The sequence below is a fragment of the Pseudophryne corroboree genome, assembly GCF_028390025.1.
Source record: "Pseudophryne corroboree isolate aPseCor3 chromosome 3 unlocalized genomic scaffold, aPseCor3.hap2 SUPER_3_unloc_27, whole genome shotgun sequence".
Taxonomy (NCBI): Eukaryota; Metazoa; Chordata; class Amphibia; order Anura; family Myobatrachidae; genus Pseudophryne; species Pseudophryne corroboree.
The window spans coordinates 7,061-29,171 of record NW_026967516.1 but is presented as its reverse complement, the minus strand read 5'-3'; the positions used below and the strand labels follow the sequence as shown (position 1 = coordinate 29,171).

Below are 22,111 nucleotides of genomic sequence, written 5' to 3'. Positions count from 1 at the left end.
AGGCTATGGGAGGCAGGCATGGGGAAGCAAGGGAGAGAGTTTTGGGAGGCTGGCAGGGGGCAGCAGGGAAGGGGGGTATGGGAGACAGGCATGGGGCAGCAGGGGAGGGGAGTATGAGAAGCAGACAGGGGGCAGCAGGGGAGGGGGGTATGGGAGAATGAGGGCAGCATAGGAGGGGGGTATGGGAGGTAGGCAGGGGCAGCAGGGGAGGGAGATAGCAGAGGACAAGTAGGGGGCGGCAGGTGAGGGGGATAGAAGGGGACAGGCAGGGGGCAGCAGGGTAGGGGGGTATGGGAGGCAGGCAGGGGGCAGCAGGGGAGAGGAGTATGGGAGGCCGGCAGGGGGCAGCAGGGGAGGGAGGGGTATGGGAGAGTGGGGGCAGCATAAGAGGGGGGTATGGGAGGTAGGCAGGGGGCAGCAGGAGGGAGGGTTATGGGAGACAGGGTGTGTATACCGCTCCATATGTGTGTATACCGCCCTCCTGAGTGTATACTGCCCCCCTATGTGTCTATACTGCCCCCTATGTGTGTATACCGCCCCCCTATGTATGTATACCGCCCCCTATGCGTGTATACCGCCCCCTATGCGTGTATACCGCCCCCTATGTCTGCATACCGCCCTCCTGGGTGTATACCGCCCCCCTATGTGTGTATACCACCCCCTATGTGTGTATACCGCCCCCTATGTGTGTATACCGCCCCCTATGTGTGTATACCGCCCCCTATGTGTGTATCCCGCCCTCCTGTGTGTATACCGCCCCCTATGTGTGTATACCGCCCCCTATGTGTGTATCCCGCCCTCCTGTGTGTATACCGCCCCCTATGTGTGTATACCGCCCCCTATGTGTGTATCCCGCCCTCCTGTGTGTATACCGCCCCCCTATGTGTGTATACCGCCCCCTATGTGTGTATACCTCCCCCTATGTGTGTATACAGCCCCCAATGTGTGTATACAGCCCCCAATGTGTGTATAGCGCCCTTTATGTGTGTATACCGACCCCCTATATGTGTATACCGCCCCCAATGTGTGTATACCGCCCCCTATGTGTGTATACCGCCCCCTATGTGTGTATACCGCCCCCTATATGTGTATACAGCCCACAATGTGTGTAAACCGCCCCCAATGTGTGCATACAGCCCCCAATGTGTGTATACCGCCCCCTATGTGTGTATACTGCCCGCACCCAATGTGTGTATACAGCCCCCAATGTGTGTATACTGTCCCCTATGTGTATATACCGCCTCCTATGTGTATATACTGCCCCCTATGTGTGTATAGCGCCCCCTATGTGTGTATACCGCCCCCTATGTGTGTATACCGCCCCCTATGTGTGTATCCCGCCCCCTATGTGTATATCCCGCCCTCCTGTGTGTATACCGCCCCCTATGTGTGTATACCGCCCCCTATGTGTGTATCCCGCCCTCCTGTGTGTATACCGCCCCCTATGTGTGTATACCGCCCCCTATGTGTGTATCCCGCCCTCCTGTGTGTATACCGCCCCCCTATGTGTGTATACCGCCCCCTATGTGTGTATACCTCCCCCTATGTGTGTATACAGCCCCCAATGTGTGTATACAGCCCCCAATGTGTGTATAGCGCCCTTTATGTGTGTATACCGACCCCCTATATGTGTATACCGCCCCCAATGTGTGTATACCGCCCCCTATGTGTGTATACCGCCCCCTATATGTGTATACTGCCCCCTATGTGTGTATACCGCCCCCTATATGTGTATACAGCCCACAATGTGTGTAAACCGCCCCCTATGTGTGCATACAGCCCGCACCCAATGTGTGTATACAGCCCCCAATGTGTGTATACTGTCCCCTATGTGTATATACCGCCTCCTATGTGTATATACTGCCCCCTATGTGTGTATACCGGCCCCCTATGTGTATATACCGCCCCCTATGTGTATATAGCGCCCCCCTATGTGTATATACCTCCCCCTATGTGTGTATACCGCCCCCCTATGTGTATATACCTGTCCCCTATGTGTAACACGCCTGTATGAGCAGTGACATCAGTGTGAGCAGCGCTGTGTGTGTGTATGACACGGGTAATATACTCTCCATGCACCACACACTGCAGCACATACACCCTGCCCGGCAGGAGAGGGGGCGGCGGCCATTACCTGGAGGAGACCGGGGGCGGAGCTCTGTTTACAGGAAGGGGCGGGGCACTGTTTCCGGGCCACCGTTTGCATAGCGCATAGGATTATGGGTAGGGACAGCCGCAGTCACTAAGCAACCAGGAGCAGTCCCGCCCACCCTCCCGGTCATAAGGCGCAGCGTCCCGTCACTCATCATCCAGCCCTGCCCACTCTACACGCCATTGGTCGGAAAGTCCCGTCACTCATCGTGACGTGTATGGGAAGGAGAGTGGGCGGGGCTGCGAGCAATGGGCGGGGGAAATGTGAATGAGTGATTGGACCCTGCGACCAATAGCTAGAGGCAGGGGCGGGGCTGGCTGAGTGACGGGTTGCTGCAGCCTATGAGAGAGTGGGCGGGGCTGGTGGCTGATCCCATGCGATGAGTTAGGCGCTGACCCCGAAATACTGTCCCTGGTAACATCCCCCCCCCCCCCCTCCTGTCTCTTCTCCCTGCCCCCCATACCCCCCTACCCTGCTACCCCCTGCCTCCCATACCCCCCTACCCTGCTACCCCCTGCCTCCCATACCCCCCTACCCTGCTACCCCCTGCCCCCCATACCCCCCTCCCCTGCTGCCCCGTCTCCCATCCCCCCTCCCCTGCTTCCCATACCCCCCTCTCCTGCTGCCCCCTGCCTCCCATACCCCCCTCCCCTGCTGCCCCCTGCCTCCCATACCTCCTCCCCTGCTGCCCCCTGCCTCCCATACCCCGCTCCCCTGCTGCCCCCTGCCTCTCATACCCCCCTCCCCTGCTGCCCCCTGCCTCTCATACCCCCCTCCCCTGCTGCCCCCTGCCTCCCATACCCCCCTCCTCTGCTGCCACCTGCCTCCCATACCCCCCTCCTCTCCTGACTCTTCCTCCTGCCCCCTGCCTACCATACCCCCCTCCCTTGCTGCCCCCTGCCTGCCTCCCATACCCCCCTCCCTTGCTGCCCGCTGCCTGCCTCCCATAACCCCCTGCCCTGCTGCCCCAGCCTCCCATACCCCCTCCCCTGCTGCTCCCTGCCTCCCATACCCCCCCCCCTGCTGCCCCCTGCCTGCCTCACATACCCCCTCCTCTGCCTGCCTCCCATACCCCCCTCCCCTGCTGCCTCCCATACCCACCTCCCCTGCTGCCTCCCATACCCCCCTCCCCTGCTGCCCCCTGCCTCCCATACCCCCCTCCCCTGCCTCCCATACCCCCTACCCTGCTGCCCCCTGCCTTCCATACCCCCCTCCCCTGCTGCCTCCCATACCCCTCTCCCCTGCTGCCCCCTGCCTCCCATACCCCCTCCCCTGCTGCCCCCTGCCTCCCATACCCCCCTCCCCTGCCTCCCATACCCCCCTCCCCTGCTGCCCCCTGCCTGCCTCCCATAACCCTCTCCTCTGCCTGCCTCCCATACCCCCATCCCCTGCTTCCCCCTGCCTCCCATACCCCCCTCCCCTGCTGCCTCCCATACCCACCTCCCCTGCTGCCCCCTGCCTGCCTCCCATACCCACCTCCCCTGCTGCCCCCTGCCTCCCATACTCCCTTGCCCTGCTGCTCCCTGCCTGCCTCCCATACCCCCTCATCTTCCTCCCATACCCCCCTCCCTTGCTGCCCCCTGCCTGCCTCCCATAACCCCCTCCCCTGCCTGCCTCCCATAACCCCCTGCCCGGCTGCCCAAGCCTTCCATACCCCCCTCCCCTGCTGCCCCAGCCTCCCATACCCCCTCCCCTGCTGCTCCCTGCCTGCCATACCCCCTCCCCTGCTACCCCCTGCCTGCCTCCCTTACCCCCCTCCCCTGCTGCCTTCCATACCCCCTGCCCTGCGGCACCCAATACCCTGCTGCCCCTTGCCTGCCTCCCATACCACCCTCTCCTGCTTTCTCTGCCGGCCTCCCATACCCCCTCCCCTGCTGCCTCCTGCATCCCATACCCCCCTCCCCTGCTGCCCCCTGCCTCCCATACACCCTCTTCTGCTGCCCCCTGCCTCCCATACCCTCTCCACTGCCTGCCTCCCATACCCCCCTCCCCTGCTGCTCCTGCCTCCCATACCCCCCTGCCCTGCTGTCCCCTGTCTGCTTCCCATACCCTCCTGCCCCCTGACTGCCTCCCCTACCCACCTCCCCTGCTGCCCCCTGCCTGCCTCCCATACCCCCCTGTCCTGCTGCTCCCTGCCTCCCATACCCCCCTCCCCTGCTGCTCCTGCCTCCCATACCCCCCTCCCCTGCTGCCCCTTAAACCCCCCTGCCTCCCATACCCCCATCTCCTTCTGCCCCTGCCTCCCATACCCTGCTCCCCTGCCTGCCTCCCGTACCCCCTCCCCTGCCTGCCTCCCATACCCCCCTCCCCTGCTGCTCCTGCCTCCCATACCCCCCTGCCCTGCTGCTCCCTGCCGCCACAGTTGTCCCAGCCTCCCATACCCCCCTGCCCTGCTGCTCCCTGCCTGCCATATCCCCCTCCCCTGCTGCCCCCTGCCTCCCATACCCCTCTGCCCTGCTGCCCCTTATACCCCCTGCCCTGCTGCCCCCTGCCTCCCATACCCCCCTCCCCTGCCTGCCTCCCATACCCCCTCCCCTGCCTGCATCCCATACCCCCCTGCCCTGCTGCTCCCTGCCTCCCCTGTTGCCCCAGCCTCCCATACCCCCCTCCCCTGCTGCACCCTATAAACCCTGCCCTGCCTGTCTTACCCCCTTCCCCTTCTGCCCCCTATACCTTACTGCCTCCCATACCCACCTACTGCTCCCTGCCTGTCATATCCACCTCCCCTGCTGCCCCCTGCCTCACAAACCCCCCGCCCCTGCTGCCTCCCATACCCCCCTCTCCTTCTGCCCCTTCCTCCCATACCCTCATCCCCTGCCTGCCTCCTATGCCCTGCTGCCCCCTGCCTGCCTCCCATACCCTGCTGCTCCCTGCCTTCCATACCGCCCTGTTGCTCCCTGCCACCACAGTTGCCCCAGCCTCCCATAACCCCCTCTCCTGCTGCCCCCTATACCCCCTCCCCTGCTGCTCCCTGCCTGCCATACCCCCTCCCCTGCTGCCCCCTATACCCTGCTGCCTCCCATGCCATCTCTCCTGCTGCCCCCTGCTTCCCATACCCCCTCCCCTGCCTGCCTCCCAAACCCCCCTCCCCTGCTGCCCCCTGCCTCCCATACCCCCTCCCCTGCCTGCCTCCCATATCCCCCTCATCTGCTGCCCCCTGCCTCCCATACCCCCCTGCCCTGCTGCCCCCTGCCTCCCATACCACCTCCCCTGCTGCCCTCTGCCTCCCATACCCCCCATCCCCTGCCTCCCATACCCCCTGTCCTGCTGCTCCCTGCCTCCCATACCCCCCTCCCCTGCTTCTCCTGCCTCCCATACCCCCCTGCCCTACTGCTCCCTGCCGCCCATACCTCAATGCCCTGCTGCTCCCTGCCTGCCATATCCCCCTCCCCTGCTGCCCCCTGCCTCCCAAACCCCCCTGCCCTGCTGCCCCTTATACCCCCCTACCCTGCTGCCCCTGCCTCCCATACCCCCTCCCCTGCTGTCCCCTGCCTGCCTCCCATACCCCCTCCCCTGCCTGCCTCCCATACCCCCCTGCCCTGCTGCTCCCTGCCTCCCCTGTTGCCCCAGCCTCCCATACCCCCCTCCCCTGCTGCCCCTATACGCCCTGCCTGCCTTACCCCCTCCCCTTCTGCCCCCTATACCCTGCTGCCTCCCATACCCATCTACTGCTCCCTGCCTGTCATACCCACCTCCCCTGCTGCCCCCTTCCTCACAAACCCCCCTCCCCTGCTGCCTCCCATACCCCCCTCTCCTTCTGCCCCTTCCTCCCATAGCCCCTGTCCTGCTGCTCCCTGCCTCCCATACCCCCCTCCCCTGCTTCTCCGGCCTCCCATACCCCCCTGCCCTGCTGCTCCCTGCCGCCACAGTTGTCCCAGCCTCCCATACCTCCCTGCCCTGCTGCTCCCTGCCTCCCCTGCTGCCCCCTGCCTCCCATACCCCCCTGCCCTGCTGCTCCCTGCCTCCCATACCCCCATCTCATTCTGCCCCTGCCTCCCATACCCCGCTCCCCTACTGCCCCCTGCCTGCCTCCCATACCCCCTCCCCTGCCTGCCTCCCATACCCCCCTGCCCTGCTGCTCCCTGCCTCCCCTGTTGCCCCAGCCTTCCATACCCCCCTCCCCTGCTGCACCCTATACACCCTGCCCTGCCTGCCTTACCCCTCTCCCCTTCTGCCCCCTATACCTTGCTGCCTCCCATACTCACCTACTGCTCCCTGCCTGTCATACCCACCTCCCCTGCTGCCACCTGCCTACAAACCCCCCTCCCTTGCTGCCTCCCATACCCCCCTCTCCTTCTGCCCCTTCCTCCCATACCCTCCTCCCCTGCCCTGCTGCCCCCTGCCTGCCTCCCATACCCCCCTGCCCTACTGCTCCCTGCCTCCCATACCCCCCTCCCCTGCTGCTCAGGCCTCCCATACCGCCCTGTTGCTCCCTGCCACCACAGTTGCCCCAGCCTCCCATAACCCCCTCTCCTGCTGCCCCCTATACCCCCTACCCTGCTGCTCCCTGCCATATCCCCTCCCCTGCTGCCCCCTATACCCTGCTGCCTCCCATGCCATCTCTCCTGCTGCCCCCTGCTTCCCATACCCCCTCCCCTGCCTGCCTCCCATACCCCCCTCCCCTGCTGCCCCCTGCCTCCCATACCCCCTCCCCTGCCTGCCTCCCATCTTCCCCTCATCTGCTGCCCCCCTGCCTCCCATACCCCCCTGCCCTGCTGCCCCCTGCCTCCCATACCCCCTCCCCTGCTGCCCTCTGCCTCCCATACCCCCCATCCCCTGCTGCCCCCCTGCCTGCCTCCCATACCCCCCTGTCCTGCTGCTCCCTGCCTCCCATACCCCCCTCCCCTGCTTCTCCTGCCTCCCATACCCCCTGCCCTACTGCTCCCTGCCGCCACAGTTGTCCCAGCCTCCCATACCTCCCTGCCCTGCTGCTCCCTGCCTGCCATATCCCCCTCCCCTGCTGCCCCCTGCCTCCCAAACCCCCCTGCCCTGCTGCCCCTTATACCCCCCTACCCTGCTGCCCCTGCCTCCCATACCCCCATCTCCTTCTGCCCCTGCCTCCCATACCCCGCTCCCCTGCCTGCCTCCCATACCCCCTCCCCTGCCTGCCTCCCATACCCCCCTGCCCTGCTGCTCCCTGCCTCCCCTGTTGCCCCAGCCTCCCATACCCCCCTCCCCTGCTGCCCCTATACGCCCTGCCTGCCTTACCCCCTCCCCTTCTGCCCCCTATACCCTGCTGCCTCCCATACCCATCTACTGCTCCCTGCCTGTCATACCCACCTCCCCTGCTGCCCCCTTCCTCACAAACCCCCCTCCCCTGCTGCCTCCCATACTCCCCTCTCCTTCTGCCCCTTCCTCCCATACCCCCCTGTCCTGCTGCTCCCTGCCTCCCATACCCCCCTCCCCTGCTTCTCCTGCCTCCCATACCCCCCTGCCCTGCTGCTCCCTGTCGCCACAGTTGTCCCAGCCTCCCATACCTCCCTGCCCTGCTGCTCCCTGCCTGCCATATCCTGCTGCCCCCTGCCTCCCATACCCCCCTGCCCTGCTGCCCCCCTGCCTCCCATACCCCCATCTCATTCTGCCCCTGCCTCCCATACCCCGCTCCCCTGCTGCCCCCTGCCTGCCTCCCATACCCCCTCCCCTGCCTGCCTCCCATACCCCCCTGCCCTGTTGCCCCAGCCTCCCATACCCCGCTCCCCTGCTGCCCCTATACACCCTGCCCTGCCTTGCCTGCCTTACCCCCTCCCCTTCTGCCCCCTATACCCTACTGCCTCCCATACCACCTCTCCAGCTGCCCCCTGCTTCCCATACCCCCTCCCCTGCCTGCCTCCCATACCCCCTCCCCTGCTGCCCCCTACCTCCCATACCGCCCTCCCCTGCCTGCCTCCCATACCCCCCTCCTCTGCTGCCCCCTGCCTCCCATACCCCCCTCCCCTGCTGCCCTCTGCCTCCCATACCCCCATCCCCTGCTGCTCTGGCCTCCCATACCCCTCTGCCCTGCTGTTCCATGCCTGCCTCCCATACCCCCCACTCCTGCTGCTCCCTGCCTCCCATACCGCCCTCCCCTCCCTCCTCTTTTGCCCCAGCCTCCCATACCTCCCCGTGCTGCCCCCTATACCCCCTGCCCTGCTGCTCCCTTCCTGCCATACCCCCCTCCTCTGCTGCCCCCTATACCCTGCTGCCTCCCATACCACCCACTCCTGCTGCCCCGGCCTCCCATACCCCCCTCCCCTGCTGCCCCCTGCCTCCCATACCACCCTCCCCTGCTGCCCCCTGCCTCCCATACCCCCTCCCCTGCTGCCCCCTGCCTTCCTGTTTGTCACCTGCTGGGGTAAGACGGGCATATCCATGTCTGTGTGTGTAATTACCAAAGATATCAGTGATGACACTAGGACTGCTGGGAATGGGACATTATACAGTAACACCAGGGGACATGTCTGGGTGATGACTGCTGGGAATGGGACATTATACAGTAACACCGGGGGATGTGTCTGGATGATGACTGGAGAGGTGACTGCTGGGAATGGGACATTTTACAGTAACACCAGGGGATGTGTCTGGGTGATGACTGGAGAGGTGACTGCTGGGAATGGGACATTATACAGTAACACCAGGGGACGTGTCTGGGTGACGAGCGGAGAGGTGACTGCTGGGAATGGGACATTATACAGTAACACAGGGGGACGTGTAAGGGTGATGACCGGAGAGGTGATTGCTGGGAATGGGGCATTATACAGTAACAGCAGGGGACGTGTCTGGGTGATGACCGGAGAGGTGACTGCTGGGAATGGGTCACTATACAGTAACACCGGGGGACGTGTCTGGGTGGTGACTGGAGAGGTGACTGCTGGGAATGGGGCATTATACAGTAACACCAGGGGATGTGTCTGGATGGTGACTGCTGGAAATGGGTAATTATACAGTAACGCCAGGGGATGTGTACGGGTGATGACCGGAGAGGGGACTGCTGGGAATGGGACATTATACAGTAACGCAAGGGAATGTGTACGGGTGATGACCGGAGAGGGGACTGCTGGGAATGGGACATTATACAGGAACATCTGGGATGTATCTGGGTGATGACTGTAGAGGTGACTGCTGGGAATGGGACATTATACAGTAACACCAGGGGACGTGTCTGGGTGATGACTGGAGAGGTGACTGCTGGGAATGGGACATTATACAGGAACATCTGGGATGTATCTGGGTGATGACTGTAGAGGTGACTGCTGGGAATGGGACATTATACAGTAACACCAGGGGACGTGTCTGGGTGATGACTGGAGAGGTGACTGCTGGGAATGGGACATTATACAGTAACACCAGGGGATGTGTCTGGGTGGTGACTGCTGGGAATGGGACATTATACAGTAACGCCAGGGGATGTGTCTGGGTGGTGACTGGAGAGGTGACGGCAGGGTATGGGGCATTATACAGTAACACCAGGGGATGTGTCTGGGTGGTGACTGCTGGGAATGGGACATTATACAGTAACGCCAGGGGATGTGTCTGGGTGATGACTGGAGAGGTGACTGCTGGGAATGGGACATTATACAGTAACACCAGGGGACGTGTCTGGGTGTTGACCGGAGAGGTGATTGCTGGGAATGGGACATTATACAGTAACACCAGGGGACGTGTCTGGGTGATGACCGGAGAGGTGACTGCTGGGAATGGGTCACTATACAGTAACACCGGGGGACGTGTCTGGGTGGTGACTGGAGAGGTGACTGCTGGGAATGGGGCATTATACAGTAACGCCAGGGGATGTGTCTGGGTGGTGACTGCTGGGAATGGGACATTATACCGTAACGCCAGGGGATGTGTACGGGTGATGACTGGAGAGGTGACTGCTGGGAATGTAGCATTATACAGTAACACCAGGGGATGTGTCTGGGTGATGACTGGAGAGGTGACTGCTGGGAATGGAGCATTATACAGTAACACCAGGGGATGTGTCTGGGTGGTGAGTGGAGAGGTGACTGCTGGGAATGGGGCATTATACAGTAACGCCAGGGGATGTGTCTGGGTGATGACTGGAGAGGTGACTGCTGGGAATGGGACATTATACAGGAACATCTGGGATGTATCTGGGTGATGACTGTAGAGGTGACTGCTGGGAATGGGACATTATACAGTAACAACAGGGGACGTGTCTGGGTGATGACTGGAGAGGTAACTGCTGGGAATGGGACATTATACAGTAACACCAGGGGATGTGTCTGGGTGGTGACTGCTGGGAATGGGACATTATACAGTAACGCCAGGGGATGTGTCTGGGTGGTGACTGGAGAGGTGACTGCTGGGTATGGGGCATTATACAGTAACACCAGGGGATGTGTCTGGGTGGTGACTGCTGGGAATGGGACATTATACAGTAACGCCAGGGGATGTGTCTGGGTGATGACTGGAGAGGTGACTGCTGGGAATGGGACATTATACAGTAACACCAGGGGACGTGTCTGGGTGATGACCGGAGAGGTGATTGCTGGGAATGGGACATTATACAGTAACACCAGGGGACGTGTCTGGGTGATGACCGGAGAGGTGACTGCTGGGAATGGGTCACTATACAGTAACACCGGGGGACGTGTCTGGGTGGTGACTGGAGAGGTGACTGCTGGGAATGGGGCATTATACAGTAACGCCAGGGGATGTGTCTGGGTGGTGACTGCTGGGAATGGGACATTATACAGTAACACCGGGGGACGTGTCTGGGTGATGACTGGAGAGGTGACTGCTGGGAATGGAGCATTATACAGTAACACCAGGGGATGTGTCTGGGTGATGACTGGAGAGGTGACTGCTGGGAATGGAGCATTATACAGTAACACCAGGGGATGTGTCTGGGTGGTGACTGGAGAGGTGACTGCTGGGAATGGGGCATTATACAGTAACGCCAGGGGATGTGTCTGGATGGTGACTGCTGGAAATGGGGCATTATATAGTAACGCCAGGGATGTGTCTGGGTGGTGACTGCTGGAAATGGGTAATTATACAGTAACGCCAGGGGATGTGTACGGGTGATGACTGGAAAGGTGACTGCTGGGAATGGGACATTATACAGTAACACCAGGGGATGTGTCTGGGTGATGACTGGACAGGTGACTGCTGGGAATGGGACATTATACAGTAACACCAGGGGATGTGTACGGGTGATGACCGGAGAGGTAACTGCTGGGAATGGGACATTATACAGTAACACCAGGGGATGTGTACGGGTGATGACCGGAGAGGTAACTGCTGGGAATGGGACATTATACAGTAACGCCAGGGGATGTGTCTGGGTGGTGACTGCTGGGAATGGGACATTATACAGTAACACCGGGGGACGTGTCTGGGTGATGACTGGAGAGGTGACTGCTGGGAATGGGACATTATACAGTAACACCAGGGGATGTGTATGGGTGATGACTGGAGAGGTGACTGCTGGGAATGGGACATTATACAGTAACGCCAGGGGATGTGTCTGGGTGGTGACTGCTGGGAATGGGACATTATACAGTAACACCGGGGGACGTGTCTGGGTGATGACTGGAGAGGTGACTGCTGGGAATGGGACATTATACAGTAACACCAGGTGACGTGTCTGGGTGATGACTGGAGAGGTGACTGCTGGGAATGGGGCATTATACAGTAACACCAGGGGATGTGTCTGGGTGATGACTGGAGAGGTGACTGCTGAGAATGGGGCATTATACAGTAACACCAGGGGATGTGTCTGGGTGATGACTGGAGAGGTGACTGCTGGGATTGGGGCATTATACAGTAACACCGGGTGATGTGTCTGGGTGATGACTGTATCACTGTGTGTGTCAGGTTCCTATAAGGTGTCAGGATGTCACTGTCTATGTCTCCATGCAGGAGGGGGAGTATATAGAGGAACACAGGGGTCTGTACAAGGACGTGATGATGGAGAATAACCGGCCCCTCACATTACTGGGTAAGAGGAGACTGTCATGTATTGTACAGGGGAGAGCAGGTATGGGGCCTGATAATCACATATATACACTGTACTCAGTCTCTGTGTGTCTCCTACAGGTGGACCCAGTAACAGAGATACCCCAGAGAGATGTCCCCGTCCTCTGTATTCCCAGGACTGTACAGAGGAGAATCACAGGATCCCACAGGAGGATCAGGTAGGTTGGATTTAGGGTCTCACCAATATACCAAAGTGACTATCACTATATGATCTGTAGAGGAGCTGTGTGTTTTATACACTGATATTATACTGTTTCACCTCAGTTTAATCTGAATGTATGCAAATGTCATTATAGTGTTGTGGTTTTTTTTTCTGCTGCAGGGTACACTGGGTTCCACAGGGAGTAACGTTGGGGTGTAGAGTAGGATCTTGATCCGAGGCACCAACAGGCTAAAAGTTGTGACTGTTCCCAGAGTGCATAGCTCCGCCTGCTCTATAACCCCGCCTCTGTGCACAGGAGCTCAGTTTTGTAGTTGGTGCCATGCAGTGCAGGCATACAACAGACGGGCTGCTCCAGCAGTCCTCAGATGAGCTTTTTTAAGTGAAAAATGAAGACTTCAACGGCTGCACGCCGGAGAGTGGAGCCTCCATCCAGAAGTATTTCAACTCCTCGTGGACAAATGGGGCCTTCCAGATGTGGACCTGATGGCATCTCGACACAATCACAATTTTCCGGTCTTCAGAACAAGGACAAGGGATCCTCAAGCAGCGTTCGTGGATGCACTGGCAATTCCATGGAACTTTCGTCTGCAACACGTGTTCCCTCCGTTGTCACTCCTGCCCAGAGTAATAAGTTCAAGCAAGAAGGAGGAATCCTACTTCTGATCGCTCCAGCGTGGCCCAGACGGCATTGCTTCTCAGACCTTCAGGGTCTATTGATAGAGCGTCCCCTTCTTCTTCCACAGTGCCCAGATCTCCTCGTTCAGGGCCCCTGTGTATAACAGGATTTGGCCCGGTTAGCTTTGACGGCGTGGCTCTTGGAGCTTCCATTCTAAGGGCCAAAGGATTTTCTGAGGCGGTCATTCAAACTATGTTGAAGGCCTGGAAACTGGCTTCTGCTCTGGTTTATCATAGGGTCTGGAATTCTTACTTTGCTTGGTGCACCACTAACAATCATGATGCTTACAAATGAAGTACCGCCAAACTTTTGGCCTTTCTACAACAGGGCCTGGACTTGGGGCTTCGTCTAGCCGCCTCCAAGGTTTATATTTTTGCCTTGTCGGTTTGGTTGCAGAGGAAAATTGCGACTCTACCTGATGTTCATACATTCACTCAAGGTGTGTTGCAGAATCAACCTCCTTACGTCCCGCATGTGGCTCCTTGGGACTTGTCGGTTGTTCTGGAGGCGTTACAAGGGTCTCCCTTTGAGCCTCTTGAATCTGCAGACCTTAAGTGGCTTTCTCTTAAGGTATAGTTTTTGCTGGCTATTGCCACTGCTAGACGGGTTTCGGATTTGGGTCCCTTGTCTTGTAGGTCCCCCATATCTGATTTTTCACCGTGAACGGGCAGTTCTTAGAACACGTCCTGGGTACCTACCTAAGGTGGTTTTTCTTTCCACCTTAATCAGGAGATTGTGGTTCCTGCCTTTGCCTCTCCTGAATTGTCTTCCAAAGAGTGGTCTTTGGATGTGGTACGTATCCATGTGAAGAGAACTGCCTCCATTCGGAAGTCTGATTCTCTCTTTGTACTGTTTGGTTTTCACAAATGTGGTTGTCCTGCTCACAAGCGGACCTTGGCCAGATGGATTAGAATGGTGATTGCACATGCTTATGTACAGGCTGGTCGTCCAGCTCCTGCCACTATCAATGCCCATTCTATTCTGTTTGTTGGACCTTCTTGGGCGGCCCGCCGTGGTGCAACCCTTGAACAATTGTGCAAGGTGGCTACTTGGTCCTCAGTGAACACGTTCATAAGGTTCTATGCCTTCGATACTTCCGCCTCCCAGAATGCTTCCTTTGGACGTCGGGTTCTTGTGCCCGCTACAGTGCATCCCCTCCCATGAGGAACTGCTTTAGGACATCCCCGATGTTGTTCCCTGTGGAACCCAGTGTACCCCGCAGCAGAAAACAAGATTTATGGTAAGAACTTACAGTTGTTAAATCTTTCTGCAAGGTACACTGGGTTTCCCCAGGGCGCCCACCCTGACGCACTTGGCTTCTTTTGGTTGGTATGGCATTAGCCGCTGACACCTTCTCCTGTCGTGAGATGTGGTGTATGTGGCTATTAATGATTGTCATCTCTTTTACCTGCTACTGCATTGGACTGGTTAACAAAAACTGAACTCCTGTGTACGGAGGCGGGGTTATAGAGGAGGCGGCACTATGCATTCTGGGAACGGTCAAAGCTTTTATCCTGTTGGTGGCTCGGATCAAGATCATACTCTACACCCCAATGTTATTCCCTGTGGAACCCAGTGTACCTCGCAGAAAGATTTAACAGTAAAATCTCGTTTTTTTGCTTTTTTTTTTAGGTAGAACGTGTGTCTGATATTAAAACAGAAAATATAGAGGGAGAAGAAGAGACGTATCTAACTATTATAAAGGCAGAAGATACAGATGAAGAAGAAGAGATGTATCTAACTGTTATAAAGGTAGAAGATACAGAGGGAGAAGAAGAGACGTATGTGAGAGGTGATCAGCAGTGTAAGGAGGAGGAGATCCCTACAGATATCAGCACAGGTGAGTAATAAACACTTATTACAGAAGTCACATATTCTCCTTGCTCAGTCACTACAGCAATCTCTTATCCTACACCCTCCTCTGTCAGTACAGACTAATGAGGAATATGTATTTTCCCAGTGGGGGAGTCAGGAGCCATCAGCCCCTATTATACTCCTGCTCTCCCCCTCACATCATGTCACTGTGTGTTACCAGCCCAGAGATCTGACCAGTCTCCTCCCCACACTCTCTGATGTATCTCATACATCAGGAGCCATCAGCCCCTATTATACTCCTGCTCTCCCCCTCACATCATGCCACTGTGTGTTACCAGCCCAGAGATCTGACCAGTCTCCTCCCCACACTCTCTGGTGTATCTCATACATCAGGAGACATCAGCCCCTATTATACTTCTGCTCTCCTCCCCACACTCTCTGGTGTATCTCATACATCAGGAGACATCAGCCCCTATTATACTTCTGCTCTCCTCCCCACTCTCTCTGGTGTATCTCATACATCAGGAGCCATCAGCCCCTATTATACTCCTGCTCTCCCCCTCACATCATGTCACTGTGTGTTACCAGCCCAGAGATCTGACCAGTCTCCTCCCCACACTCTCTGGTGTATCTCATACATCAGGAGCCATCAGCCCCTATTATATTCCTGCTCTACCCCTCACATCATGTCACTGTGTGTTACCAGCCCAGAGATCTGACCAGTCTCCTCCCCACACTCTCTGGTGTATCTCATACATCAGGAGCCATCAACCCCTATTATACTCCTGCTCTCCCCCTCACATCATGTCACTGTGTTACCAGCCCAGAGATCTGACCAGTCTCCTCCCCACACTCTCTGGTGTATCTCATACATCAGGAGCCATCAGCCCCTATTATACTCCTGCTCTCCCCTCACATCATGTCACTGTGTGTTACCAGCCCAGAGATGTGACCAGTCTCCTCCCCACACTCTCTGTTGTATCTCATACATCAGGAGACATCAGCCCCTATTATACTCCTGCTCTCCTCCTCACATCATGTCACTGTGTGTTACCAGCCCAGAGTTCTGACCAGTCTCCTCCCCACACTCTCTGGTGTATCTCATACATCAGGAGCCATCAGCCCCTATTGTGCTCCAGCTCTCCCCCTCACATCATGTCACTGTGTGTTACCAGCCCAGAGTTCTGACCAGTCTCCTCCCCACTCTCTCTGGTGTATCTCATACATCAGGAGCCATCAGCCCCTATTATACTCCTGCTCTCCCCCTCACATCATGTCACTGTGTGTTACCAGCCCAGAGATCTGACCAGTCTCCTCCCCACACTCTCTGGTGTATCTCATACATCAGGAGCCATCAGCCCCTATTATATTCCTGCTCTACCCCTCACATCATGTCACTGTGTGTTACCAGCCCAGAGATCTGACCAGTCTCCTCCCCACACTCTCTGGTGTATCTCATACAGCCGGAGCCATCAGCCCCTATTATACTCCTGTTCTCCCCCTCACATCATGTCACTGGGTGTTACCAGCCCTGATATCTGACCAGTCTCCTCCCCACACTCTCTGGTGTATCTCATACATCAGGAGCCATCAGCCCCTATTATACTCCTGCTCCCCCCTCACATCATGTCACTGTGTGTTACCAGCCCAGAGACCTGACCAGTCTACTCCCCACACTCTCTGGTGTATCTCATATATCAGGAGCCATCAGCCCCTATTATATTCCTGCTCTCCTCTCACATCATGTCACTGTGTGTTACCAGCCCAGAGATCTGACCAGTCTCCTCACACTCTCTGGTGTATCTCATACATCAGGAGCCATCAGCCCCTATTATATTCCTGCTCTCCTCTCACATCATGTCACTGTGTGTTACCAGCCCAGAGATCTGACCAGTCTCCTCCCCACACTCTCTGGTGTATCTCATACATCAGGAGCCATCAGCCCCTATTATACTCCTGCTCTCCCCCTCACATCATGTCACTGTGTGTTACCAGCCCAGAGATCTGACCAGTCTCCTCCCCACACTCTCTGGTGTATCTCATACAGCCGGAGCCATCAGCCCCTATTATACTCCTGTTCTCCCCCTCACATCATGTCACTGGGTGTTACCAGCCCTGATATCTGACCAGTCTCCTCCCCACACTCTCTGGTGTATCTCATACATCAGGAGCCATCAGCCCCTATTATACTCCTGCTCCCCCCTCACATCATGTCACTGTGTGTTACCAGCCCAGAGATCTGACCAGTCTCCTCCCCACACTCTCTGGTGTATCTCATACAGCCGGAGCCATCAGCCCCTATTATACTCCTGTTCTCCCCCTCACATCATGTCACTGTGTGTTACCAGCCCTGATATCTGACCAGTCTCCTCCCCACACTCTCTCTGGTGTATCTCATACATGAGGAGCCATCAGCCCTTATTATATTCCTGCTCTCCTCTCACATCATGTCACTGTGTGTTACCAGCCCAGAGATCTGACCAGTCTCCTCCCCACACTCTCTGGTGTATCTCATACATCAGGAGCCATCAGCCCCTATTATACTCCTGCTCTCCCCTCACATCATGTCACTGTGTGTTACCAGCCCAGAGATCTGACCAGTCTCCTCCCCACACGCTCTGGTGTATCTCATACATCAGGAGCCATCAGCCCCTATTATATTCCTGCTCTCCTCTCACATCATGTCACTGTGTGTTACCAGCCTAGAGATCTGACCAGTCTTCTCCCCACTCTCTCTGGTGTATCTCATACATCAGGAGCCATCAGCCTCTATTATACTCCTGCTCTCCTCCTCACATCATGTCACTGTGTATTACCATCCCAGAGATCTGACCAGTCTCCTCCCCACACTCTCTGGTGTATCTCATACATCAGGAGCCATCAGCCCCTATTATACTCCTGCTCTCCCCCTCACATCATGTCACTGTGTGTTACCAGCCCAGAGATCTGACCAGTCTCCTCCCCACTCTCTCTGGTGTATCTCATACATCAGGAGCCATCAGCCCTTATTATACTCCTGCTCTCCCCCTCACATCATGTCACTGTGTGTTACCAGCCCAGAGATCTGACCAGTCTCCTCCCCACACTGTCTGGTGTACCTCATACTTCAGGAGCCATCAGCCCCTATTATACTCCTGCTCTCCTCCTCACATCATGTCACTGTGTATTACCATCCCAGAGATCTGACCAGTCTCCTCCCCACACTCTCTGGTGTATCTCATACATCAGGAGCCATCAGCCCCTATTATACTCCTGCTCTCCCCCCTCACATCATGTCACTGTGTGTTACCAGCCCAGAGATCTGACCAGTCTCCTCCCCACACTCTCTGGTGTATCTCATACATCAGGAGCCATCAGCCCCTATTACACTCTCACATCATGTCACTGTGTGTCACTAGCAGTACCTCTGTCTATGGTATTACATGCCCTGAGAGTGTCTCTATTAGCACACGCCGGTCTATATTTAAACCACTCTTTATTTATTTTTTCTCTAACATCCACAAGGGATATTGGGAACTTATTGCAATGGGGTATAGATGGGGTCCAAAGGAGCTGGTGCACTTTAAATATTTTCCACTGAGTGTGCTGGCTCCTCCCCTTTATGCCCCCTCCCGCAGCCAGTTTAGAAAAATGTGCCCTCAGGAGAGGATGCCACTCTGGAGCTCCAGAAGTTTTTATTTAGTTTATTTTAAACGTTATTGTCGGTATACTGTTTGGGTGACAGTATAACAGTATACCTGCACTGAGGGAGTTGGGGGAGGGGGGGTTACCGGTTTCTTCAGGTGTCAGAGCCGCTTCTCCGCTGCAGGACCACCGTCCTGAGAGGTTGTTGGTACCGCAGTGCATTCCGCCTTACCAAACACAATCGCAGCACGCCGCACACCCCTAACAATGCCGGGAGGGGAGAAGAGTGGTGAGTACAAACCAAGGGACCCACAAGGGGTCCCCCGGCTCTACGGAGGGATCCGCTATAGCCCCCCTGTGTACACGTTGGTGGAAACAGGGATTCATGTTACGTTTTATACCTGTTAGGAGACATTTGCCAGTATAAATAAATGTATAGCTCCGGCGCCATTACAGGGGGCGGAGCTTCCTTAGAGCGGGAGCAGTGGCGTTTTTGCGCTTTCCTCTGCTTACAGCTGCAGCAGCAAGTACACACAGCTCCTCCAGACACTCAGGATACACAGGAAACTGGTACAGGGGTGTAAATAAGGGGAGAGACGCTATTATACACACTATAGTGTCCTGAAAAGGACAAGACTCCGGTGTTATACTGTGATACAGACATCCTGCAGTCTCACTGAGTCTGACAGGCTTTTGGGTGTGCTGTTCCTCTCTCTGTGTCTCCTCACATACCAGTCTGGGCAGGCTTGCTATTATTATTTTCTCTGACGTCCTAGTGGATGCTGGGAACTCCGTAAGGACCATGGGGAATAGCGGCTCCGCAGGAGACAGGGCACATCTAAAGAAAGCTTTAGGATCACCTGGTGTGCACTGGCTCCTCCCCCTGTGACCCTCCTCCAAGCCTCAGTTAGATTTTCTGTGCCCGACGAGAAGGGTGCACACTAGGGGCTCTCCTGAGCTCTTTGTGAAAGTTTTAGTTTAGGTTTTTTATTTTCAGTGAGTCCTGCTGGCAACAGGCTCACTGCATCGAGGGACTAAGGGGAGAAGAAGCGAACTCACCTGCGTGCAGAGTGGATTGGGCTTCTTAGGCTACTGGACATTAGCTCCAGAGGGACGATCACAGGTTCAGCCTGGATGGGTCACCGGAGCCGCGCCGCCGGCCCCCTTACAGAGCCAGAAGAGCGAAGAGGTCCGGAAAAATCGGCGGCAGAAGACTTTCCTGTCTTCAGATAAAGGTAGGCGCACAGCACCGCAGCTGTGCGCCATTGCTCTCAGCACACTTCACACTCCGGTCACTGAGGGTGCAGGGCGCTGGGAGGGGCAGCGCCCTGAGACGCAATAAATCGTTAGAAAACCTTTTTATGGCTAAAATAAATGCATCACATATAACTCCTGGGCTATATGGATGCATTTAACCCCTGCCAAAACATACAAGAAATCGGATGATAAGGACGCCGAGAAAGGGGCGGAGCCTATCTCCTCAGCACACTGGCGCCATTTTCCCTCACAGCTCAGTTGGAGGGAAGCTCCCTGTCTCTCCCCTGCAGTCACTACACTACAGAAAGGGTTAAAAAAAGAGAGGGGGGCACTAATTAGGCGCAGTATTAACTATACAGCAGCTATAAGGGGAAAAACACTTATATAAGGTTATCCCTGTATATATATAGCGCTCTGGTGTGTGCTGGCAAACTCTCCCTCTGTCTCCCCAAAGGGCTAGTGGGGTCCTGTCCTCTATCAGAGCATTCCCTGTGTGTGTGCGGTGTGTCGGTACGTTGGTGTCGACATGTATGAGGAGAAAAATGATGAGGAGACGGAGCAGAGTGTCTGTAATAGTGTTGTCACCCCCTGGGGGGTCGACACCTGAGTGGATGTACTGTTGAAATTGCGTGACAGTGTCAGCTTTGTATAAAAGACAGTGGTTGACATGAGACAGCCGGCTACTCAGCTTGTGCATGTCCAGACGTCTCATACAGGGGCTCTAAAGCGCCCGTTACCTCAGATACAGACGCCGACACGGATACTGACTCCTGTGTCAACGGTGAAGAGACAACCGTGATTTCCAATAGGGCCACACATTGCATGATTGAGGCAATGGAAAAAGTTTACACTCTTCTGATAATATAAATACCACCAAAAAAAAGGGGTATTATGTTTGGTGAGGAAAAACTTCCTGTAGTTTTCCTGAATCTGAGAAATTAAATGAGGTGTGTGATGATGCGTGGGTTTCCCCCCGATAACAATTGATAATTTCTAAAAAGTTAATGGCAGTATACCTTTTCCCGCCAGAGGTTAGGGTGCGTTGGGAAACACCCCCTAGGGGGATAAGGCGCTCACACGCTTGTAAGCAAGGGCTCTACCCTCTCTTGAGATGGCCGCCCTTAAGGATCCTGCTGATAGAAAGCAGGAGCGTATCCTAAAATGTATTTGCACACATACTGGTGTTATACTGCGACCAGCAATCGCCTCAGCCTGGATGTGCAGTGCTGGGTTGGCGTGGTCGGATTCCCTGACTGGAAATATGATATCCTAGATAAGGACAGTATATTATTGCCTATAGAGCAATTAAAAGATGCATTTCTATATATGCATGATGCACAGCGGAATATTTGCCGACTGGCATCAAGTATAAGTGCGTTGTACAATTATTCCAGTAAAGTGGTCAGGTGATGCGGATTCCAAACGGCATTTGGAAGTATTGCCTTAAAAGAGGGGATGTACCCCAGGTCGCCTCTCAAAAATAAGACGCCGTATTATCAGGCGCAGTCCTGGTTGGCAAGCGGACAAAAGGGTTCCTCTTTTCTGCTCGTGACAGAGGGAGAGGAAAATGGCTGCAGAGATCAGCCAGTTCCAAGGAACAGAAACCCTTTTCCGCCTCTGACAAGCCCTCAGTATGACGCTAGGGCTTTACATGTTCAGGCACGGGGGGGTCCCGTTCTCAATGAATTTCAGTGCGCAGTGGGCTCACTCGCAAGTAGACCCCTGGATCCTTCAGATAATATTTCAGGGGTACAAATTGGAATTCGAGACGTATTCCCCTCGCCGTTTCCAAAAGTCTGTTTTACCGACGTCTCCCGCTGACAGGGAGGCAGTTTTGGAAGCCATTCACAAGCTGTATTCCCAGCGGGTGATAATCAAGGTACCCCTCCTGCAACAGGGAACGGGGTATTATTCCACACTATTGTGGTACCGAAGCCAGACGGCTCGGTGAGACCGATTTTAAAATCTAAAATCTTTGAACACTTGCATACAGAGGTTCAAATTCAAAATTGAGTCACTCAGAGCAGTGATTGCAAACCTGGAAGAAGGGGACTACATGATGTCTCGGGACATCAAGGATGCTTACCTTCATGTCAAAATTTACCCTTCTCACCAAGGGTATTTCAGGTTATGGTACAGAACTGTATCAGTTCGGACGCTGCCGTAGGGATGGTCCACGGCACCCCGGGTTTTTACTGAAGTAATGACCGTAATGATGATATTCCTTCGAAGGAAGGGAATTTTAGTTATCCTTTACTTGGACGATTCCCTGATAAGGGTAAGATCCAGGGAACAGTTGGAGATCGATGTAGCACTATATCAGGTAGTGTTGCGGCAGCACGATTGGATTCTCAATATTCAAAAATCGCAGCTGGTTCCGACGACTTGTCTTCTGTTCCTAGGGATGATCCTGGACACAGTCCAGAAAGAAGGTGTTTCTCCC

General features: G+C 56.0%; 1 long non-coding RNA gene across 1 annotated transcript; it reads left to right on the top strand.

Annotated features, from left to right (window-relative positions):
- The first annotated feature begins 2,478 nt into the window (after nt 1-2,478).
- On the top strand, nt 2,479-12,286 carry LOC134983855 (uncharacterized). Its single transcript, XR_010191692.1, has 3 exons — nt 2,479-2,566; nt 12,017-12,095; nt 12,194-12,286. It is a non-coding gene; the product is annotated as an uncharacterized LOC134983855 (long non-coding RNA).
- The last annotated feature ends 9,825 nt before the right edge of the window (nt 12,287-22,111 follow it).